Raw genomic sequence first — 16,997 nt, 5'->3', positions numbered from 1 at the left:
TAGGATTTTAAGCATGAGAATAGTATAATAAAACATGATTTTCACAGGTGACCTTGGTCACTCTATAGAACAGCACACCGTAAGGCAAGCACAAAGCAGGGAGCCCAGTTGGGAGGAAACTGCAAAGCATGAAGGGATCCTAATGGCTTCTAGACAAAGGTGGTAGCAATAAAGATGCTGAGATGTGACTGAACTCAATCACAATGTGGGGCTAGAGCCAACAGTACCACCTGATGTGGGTGTGATAAAATGAGGAGTGTTCAAGGGCCCAGGATTGAGAATGCAGATGCCACTGAGAGGACTGGATGGGGAGGAGCAAACCAGAGGAGAGGAAAATCCAAGGCCTTTTCTGGATGAGCCAGCAGTACCCAGCAGGCCCCCAGCAGTGCCCAGCAGGTAGGCAGCTGATACATGAGTCTGATGTGCAAAAGTTGAGGTGGGGGGCTGTGGCTAGCAATATATTCTTAGGATTCCTGAGTACATGACGGCATTTAAAACCATGGAACTGGATGAGATCACCCATGGAAGGTGTAAATCAAAGAAGGAGAAGAAAGAGGAAAGAAAGGTGAGGTGGGGGTGGGGACAAAGTTGTCAGGTGCTCCAACATTTGCTGACACAAAAGCAAGGACATGGCTCCTTGGAAAACTCAGTGCCCTCATCTGCAAAATGGGAACATGTCTGGGAAAGTGCATGGGCCACCACACACCACTTTATAAATGGAAAAAGACAGTCCTTACTTCTGCATCAAAAGGTAAATGATTTGAAACAACCAATTACCTTTATCCAGTCATAAAATTAAGTTACAAAACTAAGTTTTGGTTCGGTTGTGTTTAACATAACTCTGTTTAGTCCTAGCTTTGTTTCTTATATCACATTTAGTCATAGCCCATGAAACATAAATGTAAAAATTGTTATTAAAAATGTTCATAAAACTTTCTTCATAATTCTCCTTTTATGTAACAAATGACAACCCTACACACTACAGGGAAAAGAATTTGGAATATAAACATCTTAAAGAAGCAAAGTGTAATTTTTTTACATTGAATGCAAGCTATGACATTTAAAAAATTATATTCCTGCATATCATGATGAAAAAAAAATAAAAAGGAAAATGGTTAACACTTCTTGAGCATTTATCACATATAAGGCTCTGTGATAACTACTGCACATATCATCTCATTCGACTTTTTTCAACTCTAATACAAGGTGGGCTTTAGTGAATGCAGGTCACAGTGGGAGAAACTGAGGCCCAGAGAGCTGGGGTAATTTGTCGAGTTGGACAGTGGTAGAGCTGGTTTGTAAACCTGGATTAAGCTGCCTCTGAAGCCCACACACTTAAACTTTCATTCTACTATTTCATAACTGTAATCTAGGTTGCTTCAACACTGTGCTGGTTTCCTATTGCTGCTGTAACAGCAAACTTAGAGACTTAACACTAATGTATTATCTCACAGTTTTATAGATCAGAGGGCTTCCCTTGTGGCTCAGATGGTAAAGAATCTGCCTGCAATGTGGGAGACCTGGGTTTGATCCCTGGGTTGGGAAGATCCCCTAGAGAGGGGAAATGCTACCCACTCCAGTATTCTGGCCTGGAGAAGAATTCCAAGGACTGTATAGTCCATGGGTATGCAAAAAGTCAGACTCGACTCAGTGACTTTCCCTTTATAGGTTCACAGGTCAAAAAATGGGTCTTATGGGCTAAAATTAAAGTGTCAACAGGGCTGTGTTCTTTCTGGAGGCTGTAGGAGAGAATCCATCCCCTGCCTTTCCCTGCTTCTAGAATCTGCCCACATTCCTTGGCTCATGGTCCTGTCCAGTCATTAAATCACTCTGGCCTCTGCTTCCATCATCACATCTCTTTCCCTGACTCTAACACTCCTGCCTCACTCTTACAGTGATGCTTACGATTACATCGTGCCCACTGGGATAAACCAGAATTATCTCTCCATCTCAAGAAGAAAGAGAAGTCGCTCAGTCATGCCAGACTCTTTGCAACCCCATGGACTGTAGCTGACCAGGCTCCTCCATCCATGGGATTTTCCAGACAAGAGTACTGGAGTGGGTTGCCATTGCCTTCTCCAGGGAATCTTCCTGATCCAGCTCAAGATCCTTAGTTTAATCACACCTGCAAAATCCCTTCGTCATCTGTGTGTGCTCAGTTGCTCAGTCATGTCTGACTCTTTGTGACCACTTGGACTGTAGCCCACCATGCTGCTCTGCCAATGGGATTTCCCAGACAATGCTGGGGCGGGTTGCAATTTCCAGATCTTCCCAACCCAGGGATTGAACCTGTGTCCCCTGCGTCTCTTGCATTGGCAGGTGGGTTCTTGACTACTGCAGTTATCATGTAGGGTAAGACATCTATGGGTTCCAGAGACCAACATGGACATGTTTGGAGGTCCTTATTCTGTCGATCCCACCATCTAACTACACTTCCGTGGTCACATCCTGCCATTTTTAGAGCAAATTGTGATGCAGCATTTTGAGGTCTTTGCCTAGTGACAGGTTCCCTTTTTGGGCCTTTGCTTACTTGGATCTGTTATTATTTAGACATAGGAAACCTGGTCCTTGAGCAAAACGGGTTCCTCTGCCTCTCCATGAACTGGTCCCTCCTCTTCATTTCCCTTCCTCAGGGTGGGCACTGAAACACAGGAGAAATGTGGGAGAATGGGCACCCCTTCAATGTACAGTCTGGAGACTGGGTTGGTCTCACATTTAAATGACTCCCTTATTCCATTCCTTCTTCCTGAGGAGGGCAAGGGGAGGAAGAAAGCAGAGGAGCCTGCTTTCGTCATGGCATCCAAGGCCCTTTTTGGTATGACTCTGATGTTTTAACCACCACCTCCTTCATTCCTAATAAAATGACCCTGCCAGCTCCTCACAGGCCCTGCCCTTTCACACCTCACTGCCATTGGACACATACCCATCCCTTAAATGCCCCCAGGCTTCTTGGCTGGATGAGAACTGGCTTTTCTTTGAAAATAGCCTATGTATCACATCCTTCAGGAAACCTAAACTGATTCTTCTCATCAGGATGAATGGGACTGTCCTCTGGGTTCCCTAAAAGTGTGTTTATAACCTTTTATAGGCACGGATCCTTCAGCTGCAAATGTCTAAGCTCAACTTAATTTAGGGAGATTTGGGGAACTTACTGACTCATGTATCTGACATTTAGGAGTGGGATGAGCTTCAAGCATGGCTGGATCCAGACTAACACTGTCAGTGTCATTAGGCACCTCCATCCTTCTTTCTCCATCTCCCCATGCCTCAGTTCTGTCATTTGCTGCACTGCCTCTTCTATGTACCTTGGACAATGACTGCCATCTATACGTAACCCCAGTGGGAAACAGGACCTTGACTCTCAACACACAAATGTCACTCCCAGGAAGGCATCACTGTCCCTGCTGCTCCCCTGCCCATCACTGGGGAGGATAAAGTTCTCTGTCCTTCACCAGACACCCTGGGTCAGGGACCTGACCCAGCACTGAGGAGGCAGGGCACTTCAGGTCAGCTTCAGGAGGACCCACAGCATGGGGGAGGAGATCCCCAAAGAACCAAGCTCAACAGCCCGACCTGACACTTGCCGCAGCCCTCCGCCGCCTGGGGTGGCTCTCCCTCTCACTATTTTTCCTTTATCTGTTGATACCGTTAGTTATTATTAATTACCTCTTTGATTCTATTATTTGGACACATACCTTTCTCTCAATGAACAGATTTTTACCAAATGCCTACTGTGTGCCCAGTGCTGTGCTGGGCGTGTTATCAGACTCCTTTCCTCACAACTGCCCTGCAGGCTGAGAGCTCTCATCACCCCAGCTCCACAGCTGGAGGAAGTAAGACTCAGAGACACCATGTGACACAAGGCTGGGGTAAATTGAAGGTAGAATTTGAACCAAAGACTATTTGACAATAAAGACTAGAGTCTCCCTGCTCCCCTGGATAAGCGTGGTGAGGGCAGGGTTGACTGAGTCTTAGTCACCTTTGTACCTCCTTCAGCACTGAGCCCCGGAGAAGGCAATGGCACCCCACTCCAATACTCTTGCCTGGAAAATCCCATGGATGGAGGAGCCTGGTAGGCTGCAGTCCATGGGGTCACTAAGAGTCAGACACGACTGAGCAACTTCACTTTCACGTTTCACTTTCATGCATTGGAGAAGGAAATGGCAACCCACTCCAGTGTTCTTACCTGGAGAATCCCTGGTGGGCTGCCGTCTATGGGGTTGCACAGAGTCGGACAAGTCTGAAGCAACTTAGCAGCAGCAGCAGCAGCAGCATTGAGCCCGTGGCCAGGCACCCAGCAGGGTACAATAAATGTTAGAAAATAAAGGGCTCTCACTCCTCGGGGAGACATGATGCTTCTCTCCTGAGATGTTCAGAATGGAGTTGGAGGTAACTTGGTGAAACCCCACCCCCCAAGACCAACTTACAGAGTGACAAGCAATGGGGAATGAAGAGGGTGTAAAGGCTATGTCTCGATTTCACTGAGACTATCTCACTTATTTGGAGGAACGTAATGGTAAGGATTGAGGCAGACTCCCCTTATTCGTAGGTTGAAATCCTAGCCCCAGGTACCTCAGAATGTAGCCGTATTTGCAGAGACAGTCCAGTTAAACTGAGGTCATGAGAGCGGGACTAATCCATGTGACTGGTGTTCTTACAGAAAGTGAAAATGTAGACACAGAGATGTCTTTAGAGAGAAGATGTAAAGAGGCATAGGGAGGGACTTCCCTGGTGGTCCACTGGTTAAGATTCCACTTTCCAATGCAGGAAGCGTGGGTTGGATCACTGGTCGGGAGCTAAGATCCTACATGCCACAGGTGGGATGGAAAGGAAGGAAGAGATATAGGGAGAAGATGGCCATCTGTAAGTCAAGGAGAGGCCTGGGGCAGATTATCCCTCAAAGCCAACCCTGTAGATACCTTGATCTTGAACTTCCAGCCTCCAGACAATAAATTTCTATCACTTAAGGCACCCAATCTGTGGTACTTTGTTATGGCAAAGGGATCTAGGAAACTATATACATGGACTGATGATATTGTGCCTAAGCACACACACACACACTTTTTTCATTTAAAAGAAAAAGCCCTAGTGAAACAATGAAACAATAATGGACACTTAACAAATAAATCAAATTTCATTTATCGTCATCACACTCTCCCCCAGCATCATTAGAATAAATGGGCCCCATTTAAAGGAAGTAAAAAATAAAACAAAAATTTTCTAGTCTCCCAGCTTCTACATAAAAGGTTCACTCAGGGGAAACCACCATATGAAATCCAATTTTATCTGGGTTTTACTTGGAAACAGCCTCGCCGGAATGAAGCAGTAGAGCACGAAAGAAAGAAAGATCGTCTGGAACCCATTTGAGTGCAGCTGCCCAGGAGGGAGCCCAGGCAGGAGGCCAGGATTTGCAGAGGCAGAGAAAGCCCACAAAGGCCACCAACCACTCAGTTTGCTCAGGATAAGGGTTTTCCCGGAAGTGACACTTTCGGTGCTAAAACCTGGCCTGTCTTGGGCAAAGGGGAGGGTTAGTTGCCTCCCAGTTCTTTGCAGGACAGTGTGGCAGCTCTGGGAAGAGGCTTTGGAGTCAGCTGGCCTGTTCTGGGACCCCAAGGCCTTGTTTCACAGCAGCGCAAACTCTCCATGTCTGAGCCTCCATTTTCCTTAGCTGTAAGGTGGAGATGGTAACAGTTGCCTAATAGAGGTAGTCAGAGACAAGACAGTAGCCTCTGGCTGTGCCCATGGTGAACAGGTCTGTCTGAGCTTGTGCCCACCTTCAGGGCCTGCACCCCTTTCATCCAAAGCCAAGCATCCTTCTGCTTTGGACCCCAGGCTTTGCATGCAGCACCAACCTGCTCAGCCAGGACGGAAGCACAGGCCAGAACGGCAGAGGGTTCAAAGTCCCTGGGGGCAACCTTCCACTAACCAGGTTCAAAAGCAGTGAATAAGTGCTCCAGGCCCCCTGCCTCTCAGGGGCTATGTTCTGGAAGTATTTCTTTGCTTCTCAGAGGCCCCACTGTAATTTGGCCCTGGGGCTTAGAGCAACACACTTGAGAAACCCCTTTGTCCTGGCCTGGTCTCCTCTAAGTTACTCTCCGCACACCCTACCCTTCCTTACTCACGCTGTTGGAGATCACTCTAGAAAAAAAATTCCCCTGCACCCAAATCCTTGCCTTAGGTTCTGCTTTCAAGGGACCCCAAACTTAGAATGATGAAAAATCATGAGAAGGCTGAGCAAATGCAAGTAGGCCTTTTAAAACACTCATGGATATTATTATTCATCTGAGGTCTACAGTTGATGAGTGCTGGCCAATCTTGCTTTGAAGGTGGGCTCTCTCAGGGGCCTGGCTGTTTCCACAGGGTTAGGTATTCTTCCAGTGACAGGCTTAAATACAGACTGAAGGTTCCCGTAGACTGTTGTCACTCCAGTAAGACAAAATGTGTTCAAAATGGAAATGCCTGGTAGAGCTTGAGGTATTTTATCAGGTCAGAGGAGAAACGTCTTCCCTTCCAACTGTACAGAGTTGTAAGCTTGTAAAATTACAAAACTGCCCCATTGGTTTTTACATCCTCAGTGTGAGGCTGAGGGAAGGAAAAAAAAAAAAAGTCTATATAACAGCTGGACACAAGAGTATGCTACTTCCAGTGGACAGAAGGATTTTTACTGTACCTTTCCAATGCCCATTTAGCTTTTTATACAAATAGCTATAGGCAAGCAACCTTAAAACAGAAAACATTCCTGAAATTTGCAATGAGACAAGCCTTTCGACATTAACTAAAGACTGAAACATGCGAGGTGGAAATGACTCCAAGGTGTTCGGAAATCTTGCTACTGTAGCCCTGAAATCAGACAGAATTCAAAGGATGGTTTTCCACAAAACGCAATTTGAATATCAACCAGTTACCGTAAGTACTTCCATCCAGTGTGTCTCCAGATGCAGAGTCAAGAGTGTTTTAAGTTCAAGCCCTTGAACCGAGGCTTGATTTCTCTTAGCTATTGAATGGTGATGTAAGCCTAGGCTCTCCAGCCATCAGTGAAGAACCAGCTTGAAAAGGGGCTGCCAGGGACTCAAGGGGTCAGAGACCAAGGGGCTTCCACCTCTGAGAACCTCCTACTTCCAGATGTCATGAAACAGATGGAGGGAAAATCTGTAGAAAGCCAAGGGCCTAGGACCCTTACAACAGTACTTTTCAAACTTTTGTGTAGATTTGAATACCATAGGGAATCTTTAAGAATGCAGGTTCTGATCCAAGGGGGCTGGGATGGGGCCTGGGAGTCTGCATTCCTAAGCAGCTCCCGAGGTGATACAGATGGCTATCTGACTGCACTTTGAGTAGTAACATGTTCAAGACGAAAGACTGTATAACTGATTCCCTGTAGACATGATGTTGAGGCCGGTGGAAGTTTGGTTCCCCTGCTGGAAGCTTGTTAAAGTTGTCAAATTGCCACTCAAGGTGTGTAAGAGAGGGAGGGGTTGGAGAGAGAGAGAGAGGGAGAGAGACTGTATGTAACTATTTTTCCTTTAGCAAAATCAGAGAACAGAGCTAATTTCTCTGGCTACTATTATGGTTTCTCTACTGAGAGGTGCTTTCATAAGATAAACACATTCTTAGTGACCATTTCCTAAGTAAACTGTCAGTACCCAGCCCCTGTTAGCAAGAGAAGCAGGGAGTGTTGGTTCTGGAAGGACCCTTAGAGATTAATTTCTTCAATTCCCCCAATTTCTCCCAAATATAGGGCCTAAAAAGCAAACTTCAGGACAATCAGATGACTGAGCAAAGTCCTTCAAAGGAAATCATTCATTACAAGAGGAATCTCAGCTACACATCTTGGAGAATAAATACAGACCATTTTTATTATTGCATTTGCTGCTCCCCCCAGTGCTCCATGAACACCCCTGCCCCCAGATGACCCTACTGCCCTAAGCGGTTAAAGATTCCTTAAATAACTTTTAATCTCATTCTGTAACTTTGCCATCACTTCTGATTATTACATCAGTCTCACTTTGCATCTTAAGGTTTTTCCTACTCACTGTAAAGCTTGATCTGGCATTTGACTTAGAGACTTGCCTGCTCTTTCCCAGAGGGCACAAAGAGTGGTCCGGCAGGAGGAGGGAGTCTTTGTGCATGGCCTGGGAGGTTGCTCTCCCCTTTCCCACCGTCCATGGGTGATGAGGAGGGAGGAGGAAACAGATTTCCTTTGCCTTTCCATCCTGGCAGAGGTTGTGGTCCTTTACTTCACTGCTGTCTCTGGGTTTTCTGTACGGCAATTCTGAAAGGTCGTTCTTGGGGAAGTGTCTTGATGGAGGTTTTAAAACATGCCCACAGGTTTGACAGCTTATAGTTTCATTATACTTTTGTTAGCTTATGGGTGTGTGTTAGTCATTCAGTCGTGTCTGACTGTTTGTGTGTCACCCTGTGGACTGTAGCCTGCCAGGCTCCTCTGTCCATGGAATTCTCCAGGCAAGAATACTGGAGTGGGTAGCCATTCCCTTTTCCAGGGGAATCTTCCTGACCCAGGGATGAAACATGAGTTCCCGCATTGCAGGCAAATTCTTTCTCATCTGAGCCACCAGGGAAGCCCTTGTTAGCTTACTCTTTAGTCTATATTTTTAAACATGGGCCAGTGTGAGTGATTTGTTTCTCATGAACAGAATGCTGCAGAAATAGTGCCAAGTAACTTCTGGGCTAGGGTAGAAAAGGGATCTAAATTCTTCCTAGCTCTGTCTCGGGGGCACTGACCCAGGAACTCATCACTATGCTAGAGGAAGGCCTGTAGCTGCTGGAAAAGCCACGTGCAGGTGGACCAGATGACAGCCCCTGTGAAGGCCCCCGCCAGCAGCCAGTGCCCACAGTCAGGCAAGTCAGCCAGGACCCCCTGGGGATGCCTGCCCCAGCCTTGGAGCCCTCTTTGTTGAGAAAGAGTGGATCAGAGATGAGCTATCCTTGCTGAAAACTGCACAAACCATAGAATCGTGAGCAAAATAAATTCTGTTGTTTTGTTAAGGTCTCCAGTGCTGTTTATACAACACTAGAAAACCACAGGAATAATCTTTGGAATGCCCAGTGGAGATCTCTCTGTTCTGCAGACGTCCGGCACAGGCAATCTGGTTTGGGCTCAATTTCCTCCTTTAGCATATTTGCTTCATAGCTTCTTGCTGAGAGACCCCTGTGCCCAGAGGGTAACCCTCCTAGTGGGACCAGATCAGCTACTGTCACTGATATCACTGGCCTATGGGTCTAAGAAGGTATGGGCTGCTTTAACAAAGTCCTATAGACTTGATAACTTAAAAACAACAGAAATTTATTTCTCACAGTCCTGGGGGCTGGAAATCCCAAGATCAGAATGCCAGCATGGTCCAGTGATGACCCTCCTCCAGGTCGCAGACATCTTATGGTACCCTCACATAGCGGAAGGGACGAGGAAGATCTTGGAGTCTCTTCTACAAGGACATTAATCTCATTCAAGAAGGCTCCACCCTCATGATCTAATGACTCCAGAGGCCACCACCTCCTAATACCATTATCATCTTGAGGGATAGAATTTCAATGTATAAATTTGGGAGAGATACAAACATTCTGGCCATAACACCACAAGAGACTGACATTTCCTTGCTAAAGCCCCAAAGGGGAGCCAGCAGGGACTCCATCATTCTCCCAGCAGTCACTGTGTCTCCTCTTCCATCTTCTTCCTGCCCCTTTCTTCATGTCCAGAAGCTCCTGGGCTGGAAAGTGACAATTCCTGGCCAAAGAGACCATCAGGAGTCCCCAGCATTTCCATCCTGTTAATCTTGTAAGAGGTGGAGGGAGCAAAATGGAACATGGTTGCTGTCGCCCACTCTGCTTTGGTTCCCTCAGCTTTCTATCTCCTTTTCTCTTCTTTTCTATCCACGGCAGGAATGGAGAGAGAGTACTGATGATAATGGGGATTCTGCCAAAATGTCACTGTCTATAAGCTCTGCAGGGAAGTGGCTCGTCCCAGCAGCTGATGGCTTTAGGATTTGGACTGAGGTACACTTAACACCATGGCTGTCATGTATGGCTATGCAGGTTGAGCACAACTCTAGAGCAAAGTCTATAAGGAGTCTATAAAATTTCACTGACTTGAACTAAATGATAAATATTTTAGGTTGTGCAGACCACATAGACAGTCTCAGATACACAAGGCTGCTATTGTAGTACAAAAGTAGCTACAAACAATACATCAATGAATGGGTATAGCCATGGTTCAATAAAATTCTATTTATTAAAAGAGATAATGAGCAGATTTGGTCCAAGGCCACAGTTCACCTCCTTCCCTCTAGAAGATTCAGTTCATAAAATTTAACATACATCGTCTTAACCAAGCCAGCTTTTCCACTCTACTCTTTCACTCTCATCAGGAGGCTAATTTCTCTTCACTTGCTGCCAGTAGAGTGGTATCATCTGAATATCTAAGGTTGTTGATATTTCTCCCAACAATTTTGATTCTAGCTTTTGCATCACCCAGCCTGGCATTTTGCATGAAGTACTCTGCATATAAGTTAAATAAGCAAGGTGACAGTGTACAACCTTGAGGTACTCTTTCCTAATTTGGAACCAGTCTGTTGTTCCATATCTAGTTCTAACTGTTGCTTCTTGACCTGAGTACAGGTTTTTCAGGAGACAGGTAAGGTGGTCTGGTGCTCCCATTTAAGAATTTTCCACAGTTTGTTGTGATCCACACAGTGAAAGACTTTAGCGTAGTCAATGAAGCAGATGTTTCTCTGGAACTCCTTTGCTTTCTCCATGATCCAACGAATGCTGGCAATTTGATGTCTAGTTCTACCTCTTCAAAACCCAGCTTGTATTAATACATCTGGAAATTCTCAGTTCACATACTGCTGAATCCTAGCTTGAATGATTTTGAGCATAATCTTGCTAGCATATAAAATGAGTGCAACTGTACAGTAGTTTAAACGTTCTTTGGCATTGCCCTTCTTTGGGATTAGAATGAAAACTGACCTTTTTCAGTCCTGTGATCATTGCTGAGTTTTCCAAATTTGCTGGCATATTGAGTGCCACACTTTAACAGCATCATGTTTTAGGATGTGAAATAGCTCAACTGGAATTTCATCACCTCCACTAGCTTTGTTTATAGTAAGGCTTCCAAAGGCCCATTTGACTTCACACTCCGTAATGTCTGGCTGTAGGTAAGTGACCATGTCATTGCAGTTATCTGGGTCATTAAGACCTTTTTTACATTGTTCTTCTGTGTATTCTTGCCACCTCTTCTTAATCCCTTCTGCTTATGTTACATTCTTAGCATTTCCATCTGTTATTGTGCCCATCCTTTCATGAACTCTTCCCTTGATAGCTCCAATTTTCTTGAAGAGATTGCTAGTCTCTTCCATTCTATTGTTTTCCTCTACTTCTTTGCCTTGTTAATTGAAGAAGTCCTTCTTATCTCTCCTTGCTAGTCTCTGGAACTCTGCATTCAGTTGGGTACATCTTCCCAGCTATTTGTAAAGCCTACTCAGACAGTCACTTTGCCTTCTTGAATTTCTTTTTCTTTGTGTTGGTTTTGGTCACTGCCAGCTTCTTCAGCATCAGTGGTTGTGGCATAAACTTGGATTACTGTGATGTTGAATGGTTTGCCTTAGAAATGACCTGAGATCATTCTGTCACAATTTTAGAATAACAGGAACAATTCCAACAAGGACTTAAAACCATTCTGGTGGAGTGGTATTCAAGGAGGCAGAATTGTCTGTGATGAGTCTGGAATCTTCTCTTTAGGGAAACTTCTTGGGCACTTTCCTTTTTATTTCATTGAAAAGAAGCCTTTTGTACACCCATTGTGTGTCAGGCATTGTGCCGGGGGCGGAGAATGTAACAGAAAACAGTCAGACACAGCCCTGGTTTTTAAGGAACTTGCACAACTATGGGGAAGACAGACTTTGAACAAGTCATTATAAGCAGGACAAGTCTGACAAACAGGGAAACTCAGAACAATGGGACCTTGCTCAGGGGAGAGGCAAGGCCATCTGATGCATCAGCAGGAAACTGAGGTCTAAAGGATGAGGAATTAGTCAGGCAGAGCTGGGGGACAAATGCTGCAGGCAGAGGGACCAACCTTCATGCCGTGGACAGCACGAGGGAGGGTGAGAGAGCCCATAGCGCCCTTAACCCATGGCTATGTTTCTCTCTATGACTTTCCCAGTAGTCATGTATGAATGTGAGAGTTGAACCATAAAGAAGGCTGAACATTGAAAAATCAATGCTCTCAAACTGTGGTGTTAGCAAAGACTCTTGAGAGTCCCTTGGACAGCAAGAAGATCAAACCAGTCAATCCTAAAGGAAATCAACCCTGAATATTCATTGGAAGAACTGATGGTGAAGCTGAAGTTCCAATACTTTGGCCACCTAATTTGAAGAGCCGACTCATTGGAAAAGACCCTGATGCTGGAAAAGATTGAAGACAGGAGGAGAAGGGGACAACAGAAGATGAGATGCTTGGATAGCGTCACTGACTCAATGGACATGAGTTTGCACAAACTCCAGGAGAAAGTAAAGGACAGCCTGGCATGCTGCAGTCCAAGGGGTCACAAAGAATCAGACATGACTGAACAACTGAACAATGATGAGGTGTCTCTCTGGTCTTTGACCTTCTAAAGACAATCAAGGCGAATATTGCGGGACTTCCCTGGTGGTTCAGTGGCTAAGACCCTGTGCTCCCAATGCAGGGTCCCTTGGTTGGGGAGCTAGCTTCCTCATGCCGCAATGAAGAGTTCACATGCCACGACTCAAGACCCCGAATGCCACAACTAAGACCTGGCACAGACAAGTAAATAAATATATATATATTTTAAATATCAGTATTGTAACCTAGTATATCTCACTAGTCTATATATCTGTACTACTCCTTGACAGTTTTCCAATGTTGGAACTATTTTGATGACTGGAAAGTCAAGAGATTTCAAATAAAATCTGAGTTTCTGGCTTCTCAAAATAAAATTCTGGCTGGATCTGATTCCTGCACAGTGGTAACTAGCTTAGAGCCACTGGTAGCTGTCCTCTTAGATAGGACGCTTGCTTCCCATTTTGTCCCACTCACCATTACTCCCAATTGCCTCACACCAGGTCAGATGAACTCATTTATATTATCTGCCCAACTGAGGCAGACATTTGAGTTTGTGGTTATCTAAGCCAGGCAAGTCCTATGCCACAAAGAGATGTGGATTCAAAATGGTAAGACAGGAGTTATTTATGGGGATCTCAGTCTCCAAAAATAAATGTGCACTGTGATAAAGATTAACACAGTCACCATTGCCCAATCTGCTGTATGTCCCAGGGTACACCAAGAGAGGAAGTCACTTCTCAGACCCCTTGCAGAAGCCCTACTGGACAGAAAGGAAAATCTTTGGAGAGAAGTGTTGAGTTGGAGACAGGCTCCAAAGGTTGCTTTTTCTCCCCAGTCAAATCAGGGCTCTTCCTCTCCAGAAGATCAATGCAATGTTTGGAGGCTATTCTCCAGGGAGGAGTTTGTCAAAGTCAGGGCCAAAGGACAATTCAAGATCTAAACCAGGCTGATAAGTGTTTCAGGAACAAACAACCTGAATGTTAGAGAAATGAGTTGTCTTAGGTACATTTTCCCAGAGGTGGACCCTGAGTGAAGGGACTGATCAGGGGTGTGCTTGCTCCCAGGATGCCATGTTTAAGGGGGCTTGGCAGGTGGAGAATCAGGGAAGTGAATGAGCCTGCAAGGTGGGGCACAGTCTCCTGGCAGCAGCTTCGGGCAGGTCGTGGAGGGAAGTTCTAAGCTCTAAAATAGCCTTGAGCTCTCCTAACTAGGGCCACATTCAGATCACTGGTCCAGGGCTGCCCTGGGAAAAATAAATTGCAAGGCCCTTTCCGCTCTGTTTGTGGACGCATTAGGTCCTGTAGCTGGACAGGAGTCCTCTGTAGAAGAGCCACAGGTGCCATTAGTAACCAGGGCTGGGTCAGAAACAGGAACTAGGGCTCTCGGGGGATCTAGGTCGAGCCTGCCATCATCTGCTACTTGCAATGTCAAATGGTTTACAGAGTGAAAAATGTTTCTTCTCTGCAGAGCTTTTCAATGCCTTAATGTGCTCACTATCATCTCTGTGGAAAAGAATACACACACACACACGCATGTGAGCTTCCCTGGTGGCTCAGTGGTAAAGAATCCACCTTCAATGCAGAAGACATGGGTTCAATTCCTGGGTTGGTAAGATCCCCTGGAGAAAGAAATGGCCCGCTCCAGTATGCTTGCCTGGGAAATCCCATGAACAGAGGAGCCTGGTGGGCTACAGTCCACGGGGTCACAAAAGAGTCAGACCTGACTTAGCAACTAAACAACAATTCAACTCCTGAACCCATCTGACTATGAGACTCTTTTTTTTTTTCCTGGAATTCCTGTATGTCTCAGCTGAGGGAAATACTACCCTTTGGGACTTATACGGTACAGAAAGGAAGGCAGGAAAGGGTTTCTCTTGGCCTCAACTGAACACTGTCTTACAGTCTTTGGAAAACCAAGGGAGCATTCCCCCACCCACCTTGACCTCTCAGTCCCACCCTGGATGCTGAGTGCCAGGTGTCCACAGAAGTGTCAGGCCCACAGAGGCCGTCTCCTCCAGGGCCTCCTGAGGGCCTTCCAAGGACAGCCCTTTCAAACTTCTTCCCATTCTTGGAGACCGCAGCATGCTTCCCTGGCTTCTAGAGTCAACACCCTTGACCAACCTTTCATGTGAACATCAACCCAACTCTCCACCTTCATCTGCCACTACTGCATTCTAAGCCTCCAGAGGTCCCACAAGATTCTCTCTTCTGAATTAGACATTTGTAAACTAAATCTGTCACAACGACTAGGAACCTGGTGCTCTTGTTCTGCTTCTGCAGTGTTTCTAACTTCTTGTGTGATCAGATTTGAACCTGCCAGGCCAGGCTGGGAGCTCTAGGACCACCGCCATGTTTATTCTCGCCAGTCCACATGTCATTCAGACCAGCAGGGGAACTGGGGAGAGGAACCAGTGAGGACCCAGATACGAACTGCCCTTTGCCTTTTGAACCGTAACCCTGGCCATCCTCCCAGGCCTGCCCCTGAGTGGGGGTACTCTGTCTTCTTTTTATCTAGGGATGAGCTGCATTCCTCCTTGCTTATGCACGATGGCAAATGGCATTCAGGAAATAACCCCGAGTCTTCTTATCAAGGAAATAACTTCAAAGGGCCAGATCGCCAAGATCCTATGAAATGAAATACTGGAAATTTGTCTCAGAGCAGAACTATACATCTACTTCCCTGGGGACTTCAGAGACTCTCCTTTATCAAATGTGACCACTAGAAGACCGAACGAAGGTCTAGGTTAACTTAAAATCTTGGATTTCTTCCTTGGAGTTGTAGTAAATTCATTTCTTCCTTACTCTAAAAATGTTGAGGCCAGGAGGCTCAGAGATAAATAAATATATAGTCTAAAACAGTAACTTTACTAATATACAATCTTTTACAGTTTTGTCATCTATATTTTCCTTGTTTTCAACTGCCAACTACTCACTCACTTTTTTGGGGGGAAAAAATACACACTTTTTTATAAAGAGATGGAATATAATAAATAAAATTTAAATTTCTCTTGAAAAAGAAAAGAAATAACCCTGAGTCTAAAGCCCACCCAGAGGAAATGTTGCTCTGGCAGGGAGTAACTTCTGGGTAAGTCCCTACATTATATTCACTGAGGTCCTGTGTGCTGGCCACAAGGCTGGAGTGAGACCAGCACTTCTGTTGTCAGCTCACTGCTGCCCTTTGATTTCTGCCTCTAACTCTTACTGGGTGTGGACCTGGGGCAAGGCAGTTCAGCCTGAGCCTCAGACACCGGACCTGTAAAATGGGTACAATAAACAGTTTTTTTTTCATTACAGTGACTTATAGATGAAACGCACTTACAGCATGTAGTTCTGCACCTGAGCCATACTAAGTGCTCCACAGATGTCTCCCTCTGTACAATAATAATAATAAAAGTCAGCAGATACTGGAATTCAGCCTTTATCCACTTTACGATTGTCCTGCAATGCATGCTGGGAAAAATTCTCCCGGGAACCGTTTATTTTCCCTGTTTGCTTTCCTTCTTCATCTCCTCCCTCTCTTATTCCCTTCCAATCTACCCCTGTTTACTGTAAGTTTATAAATCCTTTGGAGTGCTCTGAAAACACAGATGCTTGACTCCAACCTAGAAATTCACTGGGTCTGGAGATGGGTTCTGGGATCTGTATCTGTATCCCACCACCTCAAATCATTCTGTTGTGGGTGGTACAGGAACTGCCGTGTGCTGATCACTGTGTAAGAAGAGCTTGGGGCATGGGGGAAGGCTGGTTTGCAGGGCGTGCTGCAAACACTCCCACGGTGGCCAGTGTCAGCCACCCATGTGATGCAGCTGAACGCAGAGTTGAGGAAAGATGTTCAGGAGCTCGCTACTACATAATACTGCAGATACGAGAGCGGTACAGCCCCACGAACAAGAAGGGCCTCAAGAAGTAAACTAATTAGGAAGCAATGAGTACTGAGTATTTATCACCTTGGTTTTTAACATAACTCATTTTGTCATAAGTTTACATCACTTAATATTGAATGTCTGTGCTTAGCAACCAGCTCACAGTCTCTGAAAATTTACCGATTGATTCTTGCAAGTAGGGACAAGCCAGTCCAGCACAGTGATACAGGGACCGGAGTTGAAGAGCCCCACCTGCAAGAATTGAAGAACTTCACCTGCAGAGCATTCTGGTCCCACTTTCTCTAACAAAATGTGTACACTTGCAAATTCCACCCCACCCCTCAAATTCTTGTAGAATTTAAAGACATCCCAAAGTCTAGCATGGATTTTAGAGGGATCCTTGTTCCCCACCCCTGATTCCTCCTGTGCTCTGAGCATCTTGAGGGCTGGTGAGAGGAGGGAGGGTAGGACCAATGTTGCTTGGGAAAAGGAATTTCACAGCTCTGTCCCTTTTCCCATCTTCAGTTTCGGTCACCC

This window comes from Capricornis sumatraensis, chromosome 10 (genome assembly GCF_032405125.1).
Source record: "Capricornis sumatraensis isolate serow.1 chromosome 10, serow.2, whole genome shotgun sequence".
Lineage (NCBI taxonomy): Eukaryota > Metazoa > Chordata > Mammalia > Artiodactyla > Bovidae > Capricornis > Capricornis sumatraensis.
This window is presented reverse-complemented; position numbering follows the sequence as displayed.